This window comes from Balaenoptera physalus (assembly GCF_965194825.1).
Source record: "Balaenoptera physalus genome assembly, chromosome: 19".
In the NCBI taxonomy this organism is placed as follows: Eukaryota; Metazoa; Chordata; class Mammalia; order Artiodactyla; family Balaenopteridae; genus Balaenoptera; species Balaenoptera physalus.
The window spans coordinates 58,424,154-58,444,068 of NC_138900.1; the positions used below are offsets into that span (position 1 = coordinate 58,424,154).

Below are 19,915 nucleotides of genomic sequence, written 5' to 3' on the forward strand. Positions count from 1 at the left end.
GCAGGTGGATTCTTAACCACGGCGCCCCCAGGACGTCCTGATTTTTTTAATTGTCAAATATACATGCTGGGATAAACACATGGAGGTTTTAGTACAGTTCATAAAGTTTATTGCTCTTGGAATAATGTTTTCTTTATTTTTAAAGTCATATTCACTTTGTTTATTTTATGAATGAAAGGACAGCAAGCCCTTTTATATAGTTTGTTTATAGTTCATTGTCAGTGTCATCTGCTTTATTAGTCAGAGGTTTGAGAATGTTTACTCATTCAGCTCATTTATTAAGAAAAACAAAATGTGGTTGATGCCCATGAATGCAACTAAGAGGTTATTTATGGTTTTCAGGATGACAAAGTAGCCGGCTTTAACCCTGTCTCTGGTTTTTCCTTTTCGCTTTTCTCTCTCTGTGCAGATGTTGGTGTTGATATGCCTGCGCACAAACATTTATTGAGGGCCTGTAGTGCTCTTGGGGTTACGGATATAGCGTCAAATAAAACACACTACCTGCACTCATGGGCTTCTAGGTAGGAGAAACAGACCATAAAGGGATAATTAAGTTTAATATTTAATGTAATGTCAGGTCATAAATGCAGTGCAGGACAGTAAAGCAGAGTGAGGGGCCAGGAGTTGACAGCGTGGATTATTTCAGATTGGGTGGTCAGCAGAGACCTCTCTAAAGTTGTGACATTTGATCCAGGATCTGAAGGAAGTAAAATAGTAAGCTGTGCAAAAGTCAGGGGAAATACTTTCTACGTATGTGCAAAGGAGGTAGGAACGTGCCTGGAGGATTCTAGAATCAGCAGGGACAGTAGTGTGGCTGGAGGGCAGTGAAGGGGGAGGAAGTTGCCGAGGGGCTGAGAGTCAGTGGTGACATGAGAGGGTTTGAGCCAGAGTGACACAGGTTGATTGATTCTTTTAACACGTCACTGGGCTTTGGAGTGATGTACAGACTGCATTCATTCATTCACGTATTTGTGAAGTGTCCCACTGTCAGAGGTACTGGGCATCTGGTGTTAAGGAAAAACAGGTGTTGCCACTGTCCTTGTAGAGCTTTCAGCTGAAGGTGGAAGACAGATCAATCCAAAGATAAACATCAGTGTAAACTTGAAATGATGGAAAGTGGTACTAAGAAAGTATGTGGTACTCCAAAATGGTGAATAATGCCAGGGAGGTGGGGGACATTTGGAGTCCCCAGGAAGAGGTGACTGAGCCGAGATCTCAAGAAGGGTCAGGGGAAGGTGGGAGAAGGGTCAAACCGGGCAGAGGGGGTGGCCTGTGCAGTGTGGCCCTGGGGCGGGGGCAGGAGGGGGGGTGAGGGGGAGACAGTCAGGTGCCTGGAGCAGAGCATGAACGGGGTTGGATAATCCTTGCCAAGACTGTCTTCACTCTCTGAAAACCGTGGAAGATTTCTTGCCATCCGAAGAAATAGACCATGGTTTGTTTAAGAGAATGTCCGGTGTTCTGGACTGAGAAGTTATGAAAGTCAAGAAAAGGGAGATTTATTTCTGTTTTTTCGAGCAGAATTTCAAGTTCAGTATATTTCAAATGAACTCTTGTCCTGATCTCTCTGGATTCATTATTTTGAGTTAAATTAAAAAAACAAAACAAAACAAAACAGGGTCCACTTTTTTCCAATTATCTTAGCATCTTTCTAACGCCAAAGTTAAAAAATATAATAACCTCCACTAGGTGGTATAGAGCAATCTTCAGAGATGTGTAGAGAGCGAATGGTAATACATGCATATGGTTTGAATCTTCATAAAGTGTGTAAACTGAAAAGTGAAAGTCCTCTGCAATTCTTCTCTTGGGAGGTAAACATCGTTAACTGTTTCTTGTGTGTTCTTCCAGAAAAAGGTTGTGCATACTACGCAACACACCTACATACTGTTGTGTGCCCTGATGTTTTTTCACTGACTACTAGAGGAGGGTTTTTTCTTACCGGTGCATAGAGGTCATCCTCATTGCCTTTAGCTGCCGTATGATACCCCATCACGTGTTTATGCTGTCGCTATTTAACCAGTCTCCCTTTTCGGTGGACATGGAGGTGGTTGTCATTGTTTTGCTCTTCCAAGTGATGGTCTCTTAAGGTTCAGTCTCTCTCACATTTTCATCCAAAATTGACTCTAACCTCTGCTGCAATGAGCGTTCTTGATACATGCTTTTGTGAATACACCGTAGGGCAGAATCTTCGCAGTGGACCCATTGATTCAAAGGGCAGATGGATTTAAAGCTTGGGTAGCCGTTTCCAGTTTTCATCTAGTAAGTCGGGCCAATTTCTGCCTCCACCGAAAATGTTAGAACGGTACCTGGGATCGAGCAGCAGGGAGTATCAAACTCGTAAAATTTTGCCCATTTGACATCATATTTAGACTAGAAAAATCAAATTCCAGCGACACTCGTGATATTGTCAGAACCATCTTGTACAGTGGGATACTAATGTTTAAACCAGACTTGGAAGATAATGCCCAAACCCAGTTATCTATGCATTTTAAAAGTTGTCTTCCTTTCCCGTCATATATGAGGACAGATTCATCTGGATTTATCCCATGATTACTCTTGTTTGATGCGTAGGGGCAGAAATTCCTGGATCTGCCCTCATAAACTGTGGGACTTAGGAAAGTCTCTTGATCCATTTGGTGCCCCTGTGTCCTCATCTCTAAAAGAGAAGGTTGAACGGGATGATCTCAAAGACCCGCCATTTATTTTTTCTTTCTTGCTTTCTAAGCCATAAGTGGGTCCCTGTGAGTCAGTTTCGGAAGCCCGCATTTATCATGGTGTAGATTCATTCTCGTGTAGAGTAACTTGAGGACGACCAGCAAACAACGCCCCCAGAGGAAGAATTATCCAAAAATATTCACTGTCAGGGATGTGAATAGCGGAAATGGGAAAGAAAACCAAACTTACACTCACATGGAGTTTCAAATGTTCACATCAGATTTTAGAGGTTGTAAACTGAAGAAACTCAACCCTTTTATCATCTCTCGTATGTTCACTTGTTCTCTGTGAACCCCGTTGGACCACTTTCCTCACTCCCCCTAGATTCTGATTATGGAAGCTCCAATTTAGCACCAAAAGCCGTCATTACCATTTCGCCTCATTGCACCATGTCCATCTGGCCTCCACCCCACGGCCCAGCTTTTCTACCACGTCCAGCCTCGTGTGTGTGCGTTACCAGAGTACAGAGTGTGTGAGAAGCTGCCTCAGCGACCTGCGTGGAGCCGCCTCCCCGTGCCCTGTCCCCATGTCCCCACCCTGGGTCTGTGCTAGTTGGTTTCCTCCAGGCCTTTCCTTACCTGGTCTCTGCATAGGGATTTTTTGCCTGGCACGTTAGTAGATACCACCTTCTTGTGTTTCTCGAGGTCCGTACTTTATCTGGCATGAATCACATCACAAACAGAGCCTGGAAGGTACTGCAACGCAGAGGTGCCGTGCCGGAGATTCTCACAATGATCCAAAGTTTTTTGTTGCAGCAAAAGTTCCCTCCGAAGTCTTTGGGCGTTTGGCTTAGCGTTGGCTCACACGTGCCGAGGCTCTGGGAATGGAGTTCCTCCCTGCCTGGTTTTTCTCTTCTGGCCCTGCCCAGATCGCTGCGTCCCCGACACTCATGTCTGCCTCCAAGCCGGTGGAATGTAACTCACATCCACCACCCGGCATCTAACAGCCGCCAGTTATTGCGTCCCTGTCACATGCCCTGTCCTGGTCAGGGCCTTCTGTGTCCCTTTTATTTATTTATTTATTTAAATTAAATAATAAAATAAAATTAAATTAAATTAAATTTTTTTTGTCTGTGCTGGGTCTCTGCTGCTGCGTGTGGGCTTTCTCTAGTTGCGGTGAGCCGGGGGCTACTCTTTATTGCGGTGCGCGGGCTTCTCATTGCGGTGGCTTCTCTTGTTGCGGAGCACGGGCTCTAGGCATGTGGGCTTCAGTAGTTGTGGCACACGGGCTCAGTAGTTGTGGTGCATGGGCTTAGTTGCTCCGCGGCATGTGGGATCTTCCTGGACCAGGGCTCGAACCTGAGTCCCCTGCATTGGCAGGCGGATTCTTAACCACTGTGCCACCAGGGAAGCCCCTGTGTCCCTTATTTAAGAGGATGCAAAAACCTGCTTTTCCCCATTTCACAGGGGAGCCAGTGGAGGCTCAGAAAGGTGAAGGGACTCCCCCAGAGTCACACAGCTGGTGAGCGCGGAGGCGGGTCCCGGTGTGTCCATCTGGCCTCCACCCCACGGTCCAGCTTTTCTACCACATCCAGCCTCGTGTGTATGCGTTACCTGTCCCAGGCTTTGCTTTAAAAATTGCTGGATTCTATTGGAGTGATTAATGTCAGGATTAATCATATTTCTCAGAGGAAGCTGCTCTGATCTCCGTTATTTATTGTCCCAAGCAATCGCTTTTCATTCAAGATGTGCTTTATAGAGTCCTCGGGACACTTTGTGGGGGAGATCCAGCTCTTTCGTAAAACATAACTTAAATGGCACCACATTCCACATGGATTTATATTAAGAGCATATATGTAATTACTACCACTACTGATTATTTCAAGGGGAAATGCCCTCCTGCTGAGTTGTTTTAGATGCTCCAAAGTTAGAAATAAGAGAAGCATTGAAAACAATTAAAATTGGGTAATGTGGACAGTGCAGAAATGAACTACCCTCTTAAAAGGCCAATCCATTTAGCATAATTAAAAAGGGAGGGAGGATGGGGGGGTCCATGAGCCCCCAGTTATATTTAAGTACAGAACCTCTGGAAATGAGGTTCCTGCCTGTGTTGTTAGCAGAAACCGTACGAGGATGTGGTTTACCTCATTCATATCGTCAAGTGGATTACTCGCTCACGTCCCTTACTTCTAAGACAAGTGCCTGATTTTCTCCTGGGTATTTCAAGGACCCCAGGTGGCTGGCTGAGTAGGAAGTTCATCTTGCTGTTTTTGGGATGGAGTGGATTCTCTTTTACTCAGCAGCACTGTCTGTATGTGAGAACGCCATGTGCGTTCTCCAAGTCTGGGACTCAGATAGGTGTGTCTCAATCCCTGCAGTCCTGTGGTTTACTCTTTCCTAGGTACTTATCGGAGTGGGGTTTTGTCGCTCTGTTTATGGAGGTCTGGCACACCCCACACTCCGTCCTGAGAACTGAAGATCTCCAAGGGGTGTTGTCTGAGAAGGACAATAGATGATTAGCTATCAAAACGCGCCTCATAAACAGCCGCAACAAGACTCCAGCATCCCAACGGAGGGCTTTTGAAAGTGGGGCTCCCTCCTCCCTCTTACTTTATTATAGGTTCTAAATTTTGGATCTCTAAAACTTCTGGTCCTGGGGAGGAAGGAGGTTGATTAGAGCTGGGGCAGGTGGGCCTGCGGTCGCCCAGGCACCTACCAGTGTGTGCAAGGAGGAAAAGATCTGGGGCCGTGGCTGGGGTGGATGGGGGATTCAAAGAGGGCACGGGATTGTTTTGAGTGCCCAGCCTGCCTCACGTGTACCAGGCCTTACTTGAACCTGCTTATCATGTAAAGGGTGACATGGGCAGTGTCAGAGAGCTGGCCTGTGGAGGCCGCCCGTTAGTGAATGGGGGGGCCCAGGAATGTTGTGAAGCTCCAACATCTACTGGGGATTGAGATGACCAGTGAGGTGGGCAAGGTGGGCTGGCACGGAAGAGGGGCTGATGGCCCCCCCCTCGCCACCATGGAGTTATTAGGTGACCCACTCCTGATTCTCCAGAGTGCATCTTGGATCCATCCCCCTATCAGAAGGGAGGAGGGACCCAAGTATGTTGAGGTTGGCGAGAAGGCTTGGTCCCCGAGAAAGACTGCAAGCCCAGGCTTTCCTAACTTGTCTTTTTATTTGTCCTAGACTTCAAGTCTTCCTAGCGACTGGTTAGGATGACATACCATTGGCCAGGAGCGTACAGCAGGGACCCGGCTCAGCCACTCTTGTGTTTTCTTGGGTTATCTAACCGAGATTTCCAAGAGGTCTGGAAAAGGCAGGCCGTGTGGTCTTCAAGATGCCTCTTGGGCATATGTCTTTTGGGGAGGCAAGTCATCTCCAGTTGATAAACATTGCTCTAAAATATGCTGCATTAGATTGGCAAAGATTAGAAGCAGATACACTCTGTGACCTTGGGCAAGTTTCTTCTCTAAACCTTAGTTTCTTCATCTGTAAGATCTAAATACTAATATCTGTGCCAGGAGATTCAGGTACCTATGAGTATTAAGGCATTGATTGTATGTGTATTTAACATGTTGCTGGTGATAGAGTCAGTGTTCAATTAAATGTTAGCTGCTGCTATTAATAATAATTATAATTTCTTTTTAAAAAAATGTTTGTTTGATATTGGAGTACAGTTAATTTATATTGTTGTGTTAGTTTCAGGTATATAGCAAAGTGATTCAGTTATACATATATCCATTCTTTCAGATTCTTTTCCCATAGAGGTTATTACAGAATATTGAGTAGAGTTCCCTGTGCTCTACAGTAGGTCCTTGTAGGTTATCTATTTTATATATAGTAGTGTGTACGTGTTAATCCCAAACTCCTAATTTATCCCCCGCCCCCAACCTTTCCCCTTTGGTAGCCATAAGTTTGTTTTTGAAGTCTATGAGTCTGTTTCTGTTTTGTAAATAAGTTTATTTGTATCATCTTTTTAGACTCCACATATGAGTGATATCATATGATATTTGTCTTTCTCTGACTGACGTCACTTACTATGATAATCTCTAGATCTGTCCATCTTGTTGCAAATGGCATTATTTCTTTTTTTTTGCGGCTGAGTAATATTCCATTGTATATATTTACCACATCTTCTGTATCCATTTCTCTGTCAATGGACATTTAGGTTGCTTCTGTGTCTTGGCTGTTGTAAATAGTGCTGCAGTGAACATTGGGGTGCATGTATCTTTTCGAATTATGGTTTTCTCCAGATACATGCCCAGGAGTGGGATTGCTGGGATTAAATGTTCAATTAAATGTTAGCCGTTGCTATTAATAATAATTTCTTATTCATACGTGAAAGTACAAAGTGATGCTTACTTTTCTTAACCTCTCCAAGTGGCTGAAAGAGGAGCTGTAGGGAGGGTGTTTATCAGCATGATTCCAATGGAGTTGCAATGAATTCTTTTTCTGTCTTCATATGTCTGGACTCCTACCTTTTAATAGATGTGTATTTAGTTTGTTGATGAGTATTTTCCAGTGGAGCTCGCATTAGCACTCAACTGTCATTTGAAAAGCCATCTTAATTATTTATGTGATTGCTTTTTCTTTTGTATTTACAAAGAAATATATTTTGCATATATTGAGGAAAGATGATTAAGGGATCAGTCATCAGGAACAGCAAGCAGTGGTTTATGTCAGAATGGTTATTGAGAAAGCAGGGAAACGGGGGGGTAAGAGGAAAGATTTATTAGTCAGAGGTAATGGAATATGCATGTGTTAGGGAGAGAGGAGCGCATGCTCAGCTGATTGTCGCCACACGGTTTGATGCTGGAGAGAGTGAAGTGTTGTAATTATCCTAGCTTTCAGTAGCGTTGATACCGGGTCCGTTTATCTAGTTGGAGTGAAGCCGTGTGGAAAGGTGACAGTATTATGTCATATTGCAGCCTCATTGATGAGCACCGGAAATAGTGATTTCACTGTTATTTCCAGGTATGAAGTACTTGGTACCAGCCAACCTATTAGGCATGTGGGTTCCAACACTTTGCTCTGCTTTTAATAGATACTGACAACCTGTTTTCATGACATGATATTAAGGAATGACGGAGAGGATGCTGAGTAATAAATTGCTTGCACTTCTAAGAACCGCTGGAGAAATCCAGCTGCTTTCAGGCTCTCTCCAGTCCACTCAGTGACTTTACGATACTGTATGTCTTTGGTGTTTGTGGGAATTTCCCCCATTCTCCTTTGATAATAGGAGCTCAAATCCCATAATTTGCCTTTGCAGATCGAAGGCCTTAGGTGTGATGCCTTCTTTTATGTGATGTGTGTGTGTCGGTGGGGCGGGCGCAGGGAGGCATGCAGAGCATGGGGTGGGTGATGTACGAGCCCGATGCCTGTCTAAGCAGGTGACTTGGCTTGGAAAAGCTGATCGTTATTCAACGCATCACAAGTTGTAAGGCTCATCCCCATTGTTTTGAATGATCTCTAGCTAAACAAAAATATAAAACTATTAATATTATTAACAGTTATAGATTATTGGGAAAAGTTCATCCTACATCAGCCGTTAGATTTGTTCCTCATTTCTTTGCTTTAAAAATTGTTTTTATGTATAGTATTGGATTTTCAATAAGTAAAGTATGGTATAAACTAGTCTGCGAACCAGCAAGAACTATATAAACCACTTGCTTTAATCAATAAGCGAGCGAGTGTGCACATACACACACACACATACACACACGCATAAAGGGTGTAGAGTTCTCCCTTGGGACATTTTTGTTTACAAAATGTCATCTTATTATCATCACCCGCCGGTGGGGTTGGATATTCACAGCTGTCTGTACTAGGCACTCTGCTTCGCACTTAGCAGTAAAATATTTATGTTATGTGTTAAACCCGTCTTGCAGATGAGGCATTAGAGGCTGGAAGAGGGGGAGAGCCTTCCCTAAGCTCACACAGCTACGTGGTAGATCTAAGATTTGAAGCCATATCTCCTGACCCCAACGCCATCTTGTTACCCAATCCAGAATTACTGGTGTGTGTTGTGTCGGAGGACTGGCCTATCTTTTTCAAGGACTTAGCCAAAGATTGTCTTCGTAGGGATTTGCATGTTTCTTTGTTCATTATGTAAGGGTCCCTGTGGTTACCTAGGAAAGAGGGCTGCCTGGGTGGCTTTTTGTGACCGGATGGAGTTGGTGAACCTCCCCTCCCCTGAGGAAGCTCTTCCCAGACTTCCATTTCAAGTGGTATGTAGTGTATGTACTCTTGCACTGAAGCTGCCTCTTTGACCTTCCTTATCGTAGGCTCAGGAAAGATTCTTTATCAGATAATAAATTATTCATTCCTCTCATAGACATAATTGGTTGCTAAAATATTCTGAGTTTCCTCTGTCTCCAGAATGCCTAGAACTTGTGATTGGTCCTTCTCCTCTTAAGTTTTCCATTTCATTTCTCATTCTGAAAATTTTGCATTGACTTAATCTCGCCTGTTATTCATTGTCTTTGATCACCGTCTTCGTGTCTTCTTTTTCTCTGTGTGTGTTTTGGTTTTTTTCACTCTGTCTTGAACTGAATATTTCATATTTTATATCCACTGTAACCTTCGCATAACGAGGGCTGTGATTTACTGCTGAGTTTTGAAGAGTGAAAGTCAAGCATACATGGATAGCTCGAAACCATCACTCCCAATCATGTGAAACTCAATGCAGATGCATTCTTTCATTAACATGGGGCCCCCTGAGTTCTTGTTAAACAATTTTGATGTGCTTGGAAGAGATGGATTTCATCTTCAGATGGTGTTCAGCCAGCGGTTGAAGGTTCTGCTTCTGGCCACTAGGCATTTAGGGTCCATTATTTAAGCGGAAAAAAGTGTGCTTGAGATTGTTTTTCATATGTATTATGGGGGCATTTACAGAGAGTCTCAGACGTAGCAGTTGTTAGATTAAACAGAGAGGAGAAGCTGTCCTTGTGCCAAGAAAATCTTCCAGGCAAGGACAAATATAGAGCCGTAAACGAGGCAGCCAGTCTCAGGATGGGGCAGCTCACGCTACAAAAGGTTAAGGTTTATTTTAAGCATATATTTAAAATAGACTAAGTTTTAATTTATAAGGAGGCAGCCCAGAGGAGTAGAGGGAGCCCCAGCCCTAGAGTCACACAGACCTGGGATTGAATCCTGTGCTCACTGGGTATCCCTGGGCACATTTGGTTATGTCTTTGAACCTTGGTTTATTTACCTGCAGAATGGGAACGGTGCTGATAATGGCCCTCAGCGTTCATCAGGTTGAGCTGAAGTAATGAATATACTCTCTTGTACAGAACCCGACACATAGTAAAGACTCAGAAAAAAAAAAAAAAATTGGTAGTTTCAGGAGAGGGTTACTTGTTCAACACAGATCCCTAAATTAGACAAATACTCTCAGAAATCTTGTTGGAAAATGTGTTTCCTCTTATACCTTTTTTTTTTTTTTTTATATAAATGATCAGAGTCCCAGGAAACAGCCGAGCCTCTCTTCATCTTCCCATCACTGTGTCAGGTAATACTGAGGTGAGCCGAGGTGAGCAGCCGGGGGCTCCTTCCATCTCTAGGGCGTGAGGGCAGGGTGGGGAGGCGGCTGTCTGTATCCCCGGCGCCCACGCCCTGGTGCGGAGCTGGCTGGGGTCCGCAGAGGCCGTGGTTAGTGCCAGAGAGACGTGGGGCTGGCAGAACCAACTCTGTGTCCCTGGGGCGCTCACCTGGAACTAGCCCCTGCCCCTTAGCCAGCTGGGGGATGCAGATGTGATTGATTTTGAAGACCTTAGAAGTGCTGTGGTAGTTTTAAAATCTGTCCACGCATTCTTTGCTACGCCTCCCTTTCAGAGGTGGAGCCTAATTCTCGTCCCCTCAAGTGTGGGCTCGTCTTAGTGACTCAGTCTTCATGAATAGAAGGTGGCTGAATTGACAGAGTGTGACTTCCAGGAAGGGTCTTAGAAGGCCGGTGGCTTCCTCCTGGCTTGCTGTCCTGGACCACTCAGTGCGGGGAAGCCAGCTGCCATGCTGGGAGGATGCTCAGGCATCCCTGAGGGGAGCCCGTGTGATAAGGAACCGAGCCCCCTGTGACAAGGAGCCCCGTGACAAGGCGCCCCCTGTGACAGGCCTCTCAAGTGAGCCCTCCTGGACTCCTCTGAGCTCGTGAAGCCTGCAGGTGACTGCGGCTGACGGATCAGTGGCACCCTCATCAGAGATCTCGAGTCAGAGCCATCCCAATTCCTGACCTATAGAATCTTGGTGAAAAGCCAAATGCTCACTGTCTTAAGCCACTGCACTTTGGGGAGAGGGGCGACATAGCAGTGGGTAACGAACACAGGGGTCACGGCCTCAGGGGAGAAGGATCTCACACAGAAACTGGACAGTAAACTCCAAGGACAAGGTGTGAGGACTCACCCGGCGATTGCCTCTAAGTGCAGGGAATCCTACGTTCTTAGGGTGGCGTCAACCATCCAGGTCCCCGTGTCCAACCTTTTCCCAACGTGCAGACCAGTTAAACAGCATCCCTGAGCAGAGCTCACCCGGCTTTCGCTTACACTCTTCCAGGGATGGGTAAGCTCCTCCCTCCCAAGACAGCCCATTCTATTTCTGTGCACCTGTTAATTAGAAAGTTCTCCCTTATATTGAAGCGAGAATCTTCCTCCAAGCGTCTTCCACCCACGGGCCCTGATTCTGCCCTCCGAGTTCCACTGGGCTGCCTTCTCATCAGAACCCACCTAACACTCACATCTCTCAAATTCCCTAAATAATAAATCCAAAGTTATTGAAGGCATCAGGTTACTAAAAGTTGGCAGTGAGGCTGGCCCCTCATTTCTTTGCAACCTGTGTCCCTCTTTTATTATTGGAGTTTGGGATGCACATGGTAAGGATTTAGCAGCTGGGGAGAATCCTGTCTGCTTTGGTCCCCTTCAGCAGGTACCAGATTCAGAGCCCGGACCCACTGGGCCTTCCCTGGAGTTAAGGCATCAGTGCAAACAAAGTGCAGAGTCTCCTTTTAAATGACTGAAGAACACTGCCCTAATTTACCTGGCAGTTCTCAGATTCTAATTGTTCCAACCACAATGTGATCTGTAAACTGGGTGGCTGGAAGAAACTTCAATGCATCTTTGTAATGGCTTTGTTGTTGTTTATTGAGAGGGACTAATTAACTTTGATTATTGCACTAATATTATGGCACTTTGACAGCCCTTCAGATTTATGACTCTGGAAAAATATAAACAAATGAAATGCAGGTGCTGGAGCAGAAAGAATAAGTTATTACTGAACTTTAATTACTTGGAATGTGTAGCCAGGAGAGAATTAGTTGATAAATTACAGGATGCTTGAAATCTACATCAAATTGTGAGCAATATGCAGACAAAAATGAAAAGGGGGGCTGGGAAGGTGCTGTTTTTAAGGCAGGAAAGGATAGGGCACATCTGTAATGATCTGAATGGTGTTTCATTGATTAATCCTTATTTCCAGTGGGGCAGAAATTTACACGGTGCTATTCAAAGCATGGTCCCTGACGCACACTGACAGCATCACCTGAGAACCTGTTAGAAATGCAAATTCTTGGGCCCCACTGGAGACCTCCTGGATCAGAAATTCTGGAGGTGGAGCCCAGCAGTCTGTGTTCCACAGTCCCTCCAGGAGATTCTCATGTACTGCTCTGCAATTCTCATGCTGTTTGATTTTTTTTTTTTTTAAATAAAAGGGCAGATACAGATTTTTACCTCTGTTTACCAAAATCAGGTGTTCTTACAAGCTCGTTCACCAACTAACCCAGAAATTTTCAGACTGTTAAAAAAATTGTATAAATATTTATTAAACATCTATTTTGTTCTATGTGTAATGGGTGATATAAGACAGTTTAGAATATAGGAAGTCCCCTACGTGCGAACCTTCAAGTTGCGAACTTTCAAAGATGTGTAAGTTAGTTCACGTGTGTGGCGTATGTTGTCACGTGCGTGCATCCTCTACAAGTGGATGTGCTTTTGTGTAATTTACTCTACAGTACTGTATAGAGTACAGTAGTACAGCATCTTTATTTCAAGCCCAGGATGTCCGGAAGCAAGCGTAAAAACAGCGGTATATAGCCGATTGTGTTAGTTGGGCACCTAGGCTAACTGTGTTGGACTTAACGAACAAATTGGACTTATGAGTGCACTCTCGGAATGGAACTCGTTTGTGTGTAGGGGACTTACCATATTGTCATTGCCGTCAAGGACTTGGCAAGTGAGGCGATACCCCCAAACTGTAACCCGTGCTGGGACCCGGTGAGCATGGGAAGCGTGGTGGTCTTAGGACTCACGAAAGATGCTTTTCCCACGTGCTTCAAAGCAGGATCCTTGAAGAAGGCTGTGTTGGCAGGCTGCAGTCAGCCCCGGTGGTGAGGACACATTCCAGTGGAAGGAAGGGCACGAGCAGAGCATGAAAGCGTGTCCTGGGAGCGGCGCATAGTCAGGTTTGGATGGAGTGGGGTGCAGGTGTCTCTGGAGGCCGGAACCTGCCTTTTGAAACCAGTTCATTCAAGGCCTTGGATTCTATCCTTTTAGGAGAATGGGCCTTCTTCCCTCGGTCCTGGCAGCCACTGAAGGATCCCCATGGGGGTGATGCAGTCCACACATAGTGATGCAGAAAGACAGATGCTCAGGTTGAATCAGAGAGGGAGTGTGGAGGCCGGGAGACACGTGAGCTGTGCTCCGGGTAAGCGGTGGTTAAAGTGGCAGTTCTGAGCTGGAAAGGCTGAGAAGGATGCTGAATACACTTGCTTGTTTTCTGACATTTAAATCCACGAACTGAGTCCCAAAGGAGAAAGATAATCATCCCTTCCAAAGTTTCCTGCTCTGAGAACCTTTAACAGATTGTGGGGGGGACATGTTCCTCCTTCTCAGAAACTCTGTGAAAATAGAGCAAAACGTGTTTACTTACCCGCAGCCCTCTCTCAGGAGTAGGGTGACCGTTTATTCTTCAAACCAGGAAATGCCGAGAGTCACAGAGTCATAATAATTACACCAGAAGAACAGGCATCAACAAGGAGGGAAACTGGGACGTCTGAGCAGCCCTGTCAGGTGCGGTTACCCCAATAACCTGAGCAGGCCACCCATGGGTGTCTGGGCCTGGCTGGGCTTGATAACGAAGAGGACAAGTCTGGCTTCTGATGGGGCAGATTGAGCCTCACACCGGCCTTCATCCCTATAGTTCTGGGTCGTCTCCTAATTTTTCCTTTTAAGAGCTTGCTGTTTTCATTCCCACAGAAGCCCGGCCAGACTCCAGCCCAAGGTTGTCTCCATTCCTTGGACAGTTGCAAAACTAACCGTGACTCCAGATCTTTTATAGAGTTTCTGTTCCAGAGACCCTTCCTTTTGTGTGATTTCTCCCACCGCCCGGAACCTTCCAGATCCCCCCTCTTATGGATAGTGCTGTGTACTTGAGGAACAGAAATGCATTCTTGATGTTAGGCTGAGCCAGACCCTCCCCAGTGTTAAATCTACCCAGAATTCATAGAACGCTGTTCAGAACTAAATAGTGGTCATTCAGAATTGCCTTTTGTTTGGGATGGTTCACGGCTTGTCTGGTCTGTGAATGTGGATGAAAGAGAGCTGGTTAAATGTTTATTTTCAGCCCTGGGTAAATCTGCAGTATTGGAGGAGATGGTGGGGCACGTGGCAGTGACGTTAGTGATCAAAGTGGTATCACGGGCTTGCTGGCCTCCTTGCAGACCTGCCAACACAGACAGTTTTTCAGAGACATCATAGAAAAGCAGAAATAATTCTACGTTACTTTAAGGCATCTGTGAAAAAAATAAAGTTCTTTTTAGTCATATATAAGCCACTGGGTTTGACATAACTCTTTTAGCCATTACTTTTAGGGGATCCTGCAAAGATATGAGCCAGTTTATGCAAGAGTGTTATAATGGAAAATTCAGACACGAATTAGTGAAGTCGTTTCTTTTTTAGGGAAAGTTTTGAATTACAGGATCACATTTGGGTAGACTGTGTTTGCAAAATGGTAACATTTGGGGATGGGAAAGGACCTTCTGAGATCATCCAGTTTAACTCTCCCACTTGACAGGTGGGAAAACTGAGGCCCACAGAGGGTAACTCACCCATCCAGTGTTACTTAGGCAGTGATGCCTTCTTTTGAGACAGAGTGTCATACTGCCCATTTGCCTATTGTGGGAAAAAAATGTGTAGATGTTTTTAAAAAGAACATAGAATTGCCTGTAAGACAGGAATAGAAGCACCCAACACTTCATGCTCAGTTGGGTGGCTAGTTTAATTCTCCTTCTTATTTTGATGATGATGATGCTATAATAATAGTAATGGTAGTAGTGGCATTGTGTGCCAGTCACGGTGTGGAACACTTTAAATGCCTTAATCCAGTTCATTTTTATGCCAACCCTGTGAGGTAGGTAATAGTATGAATCCTGTTTTCAGATGAAATGAGGCACAGAGAAGTTTAGGAACTTGTCTAAGCCCACATAGCAAATAAGCAGAAGAGATGAAATGCTGGAGGAGGACAGAAGCCTTGCCTGTTGTGTTCCTCTCGGTATTTCCCCGGTGTGTTGCACGGTGCCTGGACATTAGCGGGGAGTGAGTAAGTGTTTGTTGGATGAATGACTGAAGGTTCACCGTTGAGCCTTGGGGTTATAGCCCGGGAGGCAGTGTCCTATCACTGTGGGAAGGGATGGCTGGTTTGGTTTGCTTTTGGAAAAGCAGAGCAGCAGAAGGTACACATAACCAGAATATTTTTCTGGAGTACTCAGCTGTGTCAGTCGATTTTCGTGTTGGTGCCGCTGAATTCCCCGCAATTCTTCAGCTACCTGCTGGGTTGTTGAGGATGGACTTGTTCATGGGACGTGGTGTGAAGCGCCTTGCGTCCCAGTTCTTTGAAAATCACTAGCCCCGGTTTGGGCATTCTCCGTCGGCCAGCTCCCCTCGCTGTTCTGGAGAAGTGGGAGCCGGCTCACAAATCAACTTGATTCTGAAGGATGGAAAAATGGATCAGCTGGAAAGGCACAGCCCAAGGAGTCCGTGGAAGGGCTTGTGGGTGCATCCAGGAGCCTTCTGGTCTTTGCTTGGAGAGTGTGTGTGATCGAGAGAGAGAAGGTTGACCAGAAATCAGTAACTTCTTTTTTTTTTTTTTTTTTTTAAATTAATTAATTTAAAATTTATTTTAATTTTTATTTATTTATTTTTGGCTGCGTTGGGTCTTCGTTGCTGCACACGGGCTCTCTCTAGTTGCGGTGAGCGGGGCCTACTCTTGGTTGCGGTGCGCGGGCTTTTCATTGCGGTGGCTTCTCTTGTTGAGGAGCACGGGCTCTAGGCACACGGGCTCAGTAGTTGTGGCTCACGGGCTCTAGAGCACAGGCTCAGTAGTTGTGGCGCACGGGCTTAGTTGCTCCGCGGCATGTGGGATCTTCCCGGGCCAGGGCTCGAACTTGTGTCCCCGCATTGGCAGGCGGATTCTTAACCACTGGGCCACCAGGGAAGTCCGAAATCAGTAACTTCCCTAAAAATTAAAAGGTCTCTGGTGATGCCTTTGGGGGTAAATGTAGAAACCTTCTTTTTCCTATTACTTAGGTCAGAAAACCAGCTGGGGTGGGCTTTGCTTCTAACATCCCTTTCCCTTTTGGATAATAAGTAATTGTCCTGAAACCTGTCAAAGACAGACATTTACTGAAAGAGAGATGAGCTGGAGAGAGAGAGAGACAGAGACAGAGACAGAGAAAAACAGAGCCAGAGTGGTGGTGGAGTGGAACAGACTTACAGAGAAAGACAGACACACAAATGGGAGAGGGAGGGGGAGGGGAGGGAGGAGAGAACTAGTCTCCGGAGTGTTTTTAATGGAGGTTTTTAGTGCCAGCCTCTGCACGATGGGTTTGATCACTGTTTTCAGAGTTCTCTGATCATTTCTTGCTTAGAAAGGAGGAAATTAGAAATGTTGAGCTATGATTTGTTTTAATCAGAAAGAAATTGTCTGACATAAATCTCCCCGTGAGTGCTGGAAAAGCCCTAAAGCGGCCAAGAAAAGAATATCAATACTTTGCAAAGGAGGAATGATTGTTCCAATCCGTGGCTTAATTGATTTTAAGCCTTAATGAAACTCGGGCCGGAGCCTGCTACACACACTTGGTGGCTGGGATCACCAGTGAAAGCTGCGTGGGGAGAGGAGGAATTTGGGGTGTTTATTTGGTTCTTTGCTATTGATGTGATTTTCTAATTGCGTGGGGCTACCTAATACCAGATAGTAATTTTTTTTCTACGAAGAGAGGAAATTTTTTTTCCTAACACAGTAATTTATTTTAAATTACAGCTTTTTCTATTGGAAGCATTCACTTATGTTGGATTATCGTTCCCCAAGTGAAATTTCACTGATGCTGTATAATTAAATATAGATTTTTAAAAAGCGATAGAATATATTTTAAATTTATAAGCGGACCGACTGGGGTATATAAAGACTTTATTTAACACGAGTGAATAGCCTACCTGATCAACGTGACGGCTACTGGAAAGGATTCCTTTAGCCTCAGTGTATCCTTATTCAGTACTGGGCACCTTCTTGGGAAGGGGTGCTAAAACTTGCTAACTTAATTGGGCTAAAAGGATTGATCTGTAAGATATGTTATATGGGTTTAAGCAATAGCCTTGGACTGTGGTCTGCCCGAGTTTGAATCCTCTTTCTGCCCTTTACAAACCAGGTGCCCTTCACTTCCTGTTGCCTCAGTTTCTTCATCTGTAACATGGGAATGCTAATAGTACCTCAGTCACAAGGTTGTGAAGATTAGCTGAAGTCTTGCACGTGAAGCGCTTAGGGGATGGTACCTGGATACGTAGAACGGTACCCGGGTACCTAGTGTGTGCTATACAGGATTAAAAAAAAAACATTTGGGGTCCCTGTGTGGTCTGGCCCCTGCCTACCTGTCCAAGTTCATCTCCGACCATTCTCCTCCTTTTCCCAATTATACCGACCTCACAGCTGTTCCCGAACCCTCCCGTCTCCCTCTGTCTTGTCACAGAAGACTTCCTCTGCTTGGGGCGACCTCAGCCAAGCTCGTCCACCTGATGCTTCTGTATGCTGTGAGTCTCTGCCCTCTGGTGTCTTTCTCCTAGAGCTTTCCTGGACTGCTTTTCCCCCTCTCCTGCCCACTTTCCCGCCCCTCCCCTCCCCTCCCTCACCTCAGCAAATTGTTAGCAGCCCCTTTCTCTGAGTGACGTGGCAGTGACAAAGAAAGCAAACGTTCCTGCCTTCAAGGAGCTTAAAGTCCACGTTTTGGTTTTTAAACACGGATGCATCACAGCGCTGATCACATCACACATTGATTGTTGGCTGAAGGTCCCCTTATTTAAGCAACAGACATCTGTTGGAACTTTATTACATGCCAAGCATCGCACTAGACGGTGAGCCTATATAGGTACCTAAGATGTTGTGCTTGCCCTCAGGGAGCATAGGTGTGTTGACAGACATGTAAATTAATAATAATAATATCAACACCCAACTGGGAGTGTGGGTTGGGAGGAGGAGGAGGGCAGGGCCTGGTTGACGGCCCAGGCTCAGTAATACCTGGGTAGGAGCAGATGCAGTACCTGTGTTTCTCATCACTGTTGGAAGGTGTTAGACCAGCTGGGTAGAAATACGAGGGTTTTTCTCTGACTCCAGCTGCTGCGTGCATGGTCGCCAGCCCAGATTTTGGAATCAGCCCGACCTAGGTAGGAATCCTGGCTCTCCATCTGCTGGCAGTGAGTGTGCTCAGTCCAGGCGCTCCTCCACGTGCCTCTCAAGCTAACTGCTTCCCTGCATGGGACGCTTGTCAGGATTAAGCGAGATGGCAGTGCCCGGCTTGTGGCCCGCACTAGGTTCCACCCACTGGCGCTGTTCACCGTGCCGACAGCTTCTGGAGGTTACCTCTCTGTGCCTTGCCTATCTTGGGCTCTAGCCCATCAAGGCCTTCCTGCTTCCCCTCTTCCTGCCAACAGCTGTCGTGCCCACAAGGGGCCGGCCTCCTCTGTGCCAGACAGAGCCTCGGCCGGGTATGTTTGCTCTGTGTTCAAACAGAGCTTCCTTGCTGTGGTATTGGATTCTGTGGGACAGTGACAGTTTCCAGAAGCCTCTGGTCCCTGAGCCAATTTGGAGGAAATTAAACCATTCTCTGTGCCCCTCGGCTCACATCCTAGAAGGCTGCACAGACACTCCGGGCAGGCTTCAGCGCCTTCACATCAAGGATTCCATTATGGCTCTGAAATAAAAACGTTCCCCGTTGCTCCCTGCATGCGAAGCTGGATCGTGTGCTTGGCACACACCTTGGCAGGGGCCGTAACCCCGCTCCCACCCAATCGGAAGGTCCTCCTGCAGGCAGGAGCCACTTAACATGCTCAGTGCTTCTCCCTGTGAGGATGCAAAAAAAGCAGGAGCTCCCAGGACCCCACATGTCCAGGTGCACTTCCAGCTAGAGGTAGGACAAATCTTTTGAAGTGTTCAGAGAAGTGATTTCATATTCAAATTTGTGGAGCCGGGCTGGGGAGAGGCCACAGTCCTCATTCACTCCGCGGTTTCTCATCTTGTCAGAGAAGCTGACCTCATAGCCCCACATTCATGTTCTCCTTAGCAAGGACCCTCCTGTAGGAACAGTCATGAATTTGGCAACTAACGATCGTAAGGGTTTTAGGATTTGTGGAGAATTTATCTGTGAAAGAAAATGGATGAATTAAAAATATTAACCAGCTCAACCAGCACCCGCATGGATGAATCATTGAGATCTTTTTTTCTTCTTCCCCCTTCATACTATAAACATATGGCATGAATTTTCTGCTCTCATTACAGATGCTGAGAGAAGGCAAAGACAAATATTTATATTACATTCATGTTTTACAGTAAAAACACTGTTTGGTTTGTTTATACAGTTCCACTGTTACAGTTTTTATGGTTGGTAATGAAACCACTGTAAAACCCAGCCTGGGTTATATAGCAGATACGATAAGGCCCAAGTACTCAGGGAGAGACCCTGGATGGAATAGTTGATGTCATGCGTAGGGAATCAACAATTGAATGATGTGTTAGGACAGGCCAAGCTAGACTGTAATAACAAACGACCTCAAAATCTCTGGGGCTTAAAACTACTGAGGTTTATTTCTCGTTCCAATGACATTTCCATCATGAGTTGCTGGGAAGGCTGTGCTAGATGGGACCTCGCTTAGCCATGCAGAGTCGACTTGCATCGCTGGATGTTGTGACAGAGGAAGAGAAAGGCGTGCCGACCATGCACTGCCCTTCA

At 45.7% G+C, this 19,915-nt stretch overlaps 1 protein-coding gene and 1 long non-coding RNA gene across 3 annotated transcripts in view; one reads left to right on the forward strand and one right to left on the reverse strand.

Moving 5' to 3' along the window:
• The window catches only part of WWOX (WW domain containing oxidoreductase), a 969,100-nt gene that overhangs the window by 58,401 nt on the left and 890,784 nt on the right, over positions 1 to 19,915 (forward strand). The window lies entirely within an intron of this gene.
• Positions 1 to 19,915, reverse strand: part of LOC309649365 — a 634,437-nt gene that overhangs the window by 41,779 nt on the left and 572,743 nt on the right. The window lies entirely within an intron of this gene.